Source organism: Bos mutus, chromosome 1 (genome assembly GCF_027580195.1).
Source record: "Bos mutus isolate GX-2022 chromosome 1, NWIPB_WYAK_1.1, whole genome shotgun sequence".
In the NCBI taxonomy this organism is placed as follows: domain Eukaryota; kingdom Metazoa; phylum Chordata; class Mammalia; order Artiodactyla; family Bovidae; genus Bos; species Bos mutus.
The window spans coordinates 14972463-14976918 of record NC_091617.1 but is presented as its reverse complement, the minus strand read 5'-3'; the positions used below and the strand labels follow the sequence as shown (position 1 = coordinate 14976918).

The following is a 4456-nucleotide window of genomic DNA, read 5'->3' as shown; positions in this document are numbered from 1 at the left end:
CATCTGTAGCTATTTTATTTTAATTTGAGTAACAGTTTGGCGAATTCTTGACAGTATGAAGAAGCATGGATTTCTGGGACAGAGGATGCAGGTAGGATGGAGTGTTCAGATTTTAGGACTGCTTGGGGACTGTCTTACTTTCCACCTTCTTCCTATCTCCCATAAAGAAAGTGAAAGTGTTGGTTGCTCAGTCGTGTCCAACTCTTTGCAACCTCATGGACTGAATCCCACAAGGCTCCTCTGTCCATGGAATTCTCCAGGCAAGAATACTGGAGTGGGTTGTCATTCTCTTCTCCAGGGGATTTTCCCAACTCAGGGTTTTCCCATTGCAGCTCAGGGTCAAAGCCAAAATAGTCCCTTGCAAAATGCTATGTTTGTCTTTTTCTATTCAGAAAGTATTAGTCAGCATGGATTGAACCTGTTTTTTTTTTTGCCTAGTTTGTTCATTAGTCTCATCTGAGCCACCCTGTTTCCCATTGACAGCCAAAATAGTCCCTTGCAAAATGCTATGTTTGTGCTTTTTTCTATTCAGAAAGTATGTTGTTGTGTAGTCATTTCAAGTAGAGATCATGGATTGAACCTGTTTTTTTGCCTAGTTTGTTCATTAGTCTCTGTGTTAACTTTACCTTCTCTTAGGCAAAGGATAGATGGTTTAAATATAGATAGATAGATGGATGATAGGCCATATAGCTGGAAATGGCTACAGAGGTGGAGGGTTCAGCCCTTGAGGTCATAAAGGACCTGAGATGGCTTCCTACCCAGCACCAGACTTCTGAAACAGGGAAACTGAGGACACGTCAGGAGTGTCTGAAATAGCCTGGACCAGCCAGAGGATATAGGCTCTGAGGATGAGCTAAAGGAGAGAGATCAGTTAAATGAAAACATGAACTATGGGGTCATTGGACCATATGCCCTTGGCATGGAGTGTTGTGAGAAACTTGAAATCTCAGAAACTACTGTGGACAGAGGGACAGAAAAATTCTAGCAGGGATGTTTTGAGTTACATTAGTCCTTGGTATTGGAGAAGGCAATGGCACCCCACTCTACTAGGCTGCAGTCCATGAGATCGCTAAGAGTCGGACATGACTGAGCGACTTCACTTTCACTTTTCACTTTCATGCATTGGAGAAGGAAATGGCAACCCACTCCAGTATTCTTGCCTGGAGAATCCCAGGGACGGGGGAGCCTGGTGGGCTGCCATCTATAGGGTTGCACAGAGTCAGACACGACTGAAGCGACGTAGCAGCAGCAGCTGCAGCAGCAGTCCTTGGTATAGGGACCTATGAAAGGTTTTCAGGTATGAAAAATAACAGAAACAAAAACCCAGAAAATATTTGACATGAAGGTGCTTAAGAAAACAATGAGAGTAACAACAACAAAAAAAGTGCTAAAGATATAGCTCATACAAAAATCAGGATGGAATATTCTGGAGAAAGTAAAGCATCTCTTCATTGTGGATTTAATCTATGCTTTTCTGACTGGTGGAGAATTCTACTTCATCCTTGAGTATCTCAGCAGAGGAGAATTATTTATGCAGTTAGAAAAAAAGAGGAAATATTTATGTAACACACAACCTGCTTTATTGGCAGAAATCCCCATGGCTTTTGGACATTTACATCAAAAAGTGACTATCTACAGACACCTGAAGCCAGAGAAAGTCATACTTATTCACAAGGTCATGGGAACTAAGAATTTGGACTATTCAAAAAATGTGTTCATGGTGGAACAGTCACACACACATTTTGTGGAACAGTAGTATAGATAACCCCTGAAATATTGATGAGAAGTGGCCATAGTAGAGCTGGGGATTGGTGGAATTGGGGAGCGTTAATATAGGACATGTTGACTGGAGCATCTCCTTAACTTGGGAGAAGAGAAAGAAATGTCCTCAAGTGTAAACTCGATTTTCTTACCTCATACAAGAAGCCAGAGATCTGATTAAAAAGCCACTGAAAAGAAATGCTGCTTCTTGTCTTGGAGCTGGTCTTGGAGATGCTGGAGACGTTCAAGCTCATCCATTCTTCATATGCATTAACTGGGCAAGAATTGCTGACTGTAAGGAGGAGCTCCACCCCCCCACCCCACCCCACCCCCACCCCCTGCCTTTAAATTCCTGTTGCAATCTGAAGAGGATGTGAATCAAAGTTTACATACCGAATACCTACCTGTTGACAGCCCTGGTGGCTCCGAGTTCAGTAAGATTGCCAACCACCTAGAAATGAGGCATGTTTTGCATATGTGGCTCCATCTGTCCCTGAAAACATAGAAGAAAAGTTTTCCTCTGAATTAAAAATCCAGACACCTTGAAGTATTGGCAACCCACAGATACCCATTGGCCCCATCAAATTTCTGGGGATTTGAGGGGAAGAGATGCTATGTCTAGCATGGCAAATCCTCAGCCACCTGTGGAATAGTCAATGGAAATAAGTAGAATAGAGCAGATGAATGTGACCATGAGTGAGGAACCACAACTTCCAAAATGACCTCCAAACTGCCACACATTACAAAACCAAGTTTTTCCCATGATCTTCAAACAACCAGAGCACCTGCATATGAATCTACGACAGAGCAATGCTTTTAATGAATTTAGGACAAAAAAAGTCGGAAGGGGAGATGTGAGTATCCTTCGAGGTAAAACAGGAAAACAGCCTTGAAGAGTTAATATCATTACATAAAATACTTCAGGCAGGAAAAATAAATATGGATTTTTAAAAATCAATCAGCGATGCAAAGGAACTGAAGTGAAATAGTATTTCAAAACTCTTCTGCCTGAAATGCAGTAGACCCAAATTCAAGCCCGGGTTGGGAAATATCCCCTGGAGGACAGAATGGCAACCTACTCCAGTATTCTTGCCTTGATAATCCCTTGGACAGAGAAGCCTGGTGGGCTACAGTCCATGGTGTCATAAAGAGTCGGACACGATAGAGCATCTAACAAGGAGGGAGGCACATCAATCAATTGATTCTAACAACGTCTTTCAACGTTATCAAGGATTTTCATGTTGATGACTTGAAACTGGCAGTGTTAAGGGTATAGGCTAACTTCTGAATCACTGTCATGCTCTGACCGTATGGAAAAGAGTTAACTTTTCATTACCTAAAGTATTAAATCACCTGTAATACTTGCAGCTAAGAAAAATTAGCAAGAAAACTTGGTTAAGCTTTTTCCAGCAATATGAAATTAAAGATGAAATAAACTTATAAATTGATATTATATATGCAAACAGCCTAAAAGGTGCAAGTCATGTTCTGAGACTTTACTGAGACCTTACTGAGAACTATAGTTCAGAAGACAGCCTCTCAGTATCTAGATGGTGATGAAGACCCCTATTTTTTTTCCTGTGTGAATATTTTAAATATGAAAGAAAAATAATATTTACTAATATAAAATAATATTTACTAATTTACTAGTAAAAATAATATTTACTAATATAAAAAAGAAAGTGAAAGACAATTTATGGGCTTTTTTTTTCATGTTTTCAAGAGTATTTAGTCTTATGAGAAACATTCATGGCATTTAAGCTTTAAAATGATACAAAATCTACCTATATATATATAATATTTCCATTCAATACAATTCAATATATATATGCATATATACACAATGTGTATTTGGAAATTTTCTTACACTAAAAACTAATCTATAGAAACAAATCTGTTAACTCATTTCATTTTGCTAAAGAGCTGACCTACCAGGTAACCGAAATACACAAATAATGCTGCTGCTGCTGCTAAGTCGCTTCAGTTGTGTCTGACTCTGTGTGACTCCATAGAAGGCAGCCCACAAGGCTCCCCCATCCCTGGGATTCTCCAGACAAGAACACTGGAGTGGGTTGCCATTTCCTTCTCCAATGCATGAAAGTGAAAAGAGAAAGTGAAGTTGCTCAGTCATGTCCAACTCCTAATGACCCTATGGACTGCAGCCTACCAGGCTCCTCCACCCATGGGATTTTCCAGGCAAGAGTACTGGAGTGGGTTTCCATTGCCTTCTCCAATACACAAATATAGGAATGAATAAATGAATGAATGAGTAAGTGAATGAATAATCAAATAAGTCAAGAGATTTTAAGCTAATCTGCTTTTAAAACTAGGCCAGTTTAATAATTAAAACCATAGGTAATCCTTATTATAAGCATAAAAACAATTAGCCACTTGAATATTTGTCATTCCTTTCAGCACAGCTCTAAGATGGATTTTGGGGTAGGTGGGAGAGCCTATATAACCTCAAAATACTGTCAGTGAATTCTGACTCTTCAATATTTTGAGCAGTGCTATACTGGTAAATGTTTTAAAATAAGCTACCTGGAATTTAAATGAATGAATGAATGTACATGTTCCTGCTCTGATTGGTGGCACTTGTCAATTTCCACTTTGTAAACACTCCAATGACTGCATCTTGAATTACCAATGTATAGGAAGAGCTGTGAATAATTGGCCCTAGGAAGCCAGTAGGAGC

At 39.7% G+C, this 4456-nt stretch overlaps 1 pseudogene; it reads left to right on the top strand.

The window, feature by feature from the left end:
* The first annotated feature begins 746 nt into the window (after window positions 1-746).
* Window positions 747-2483, top strand: LOC102280486 (ribosomal protein S6 kinase beta-1 pseudogene; annotated as a pseudogene).
* The last annotated feature ends 1973 nt before the right edge of the window (window positions 2484-4456 follow it).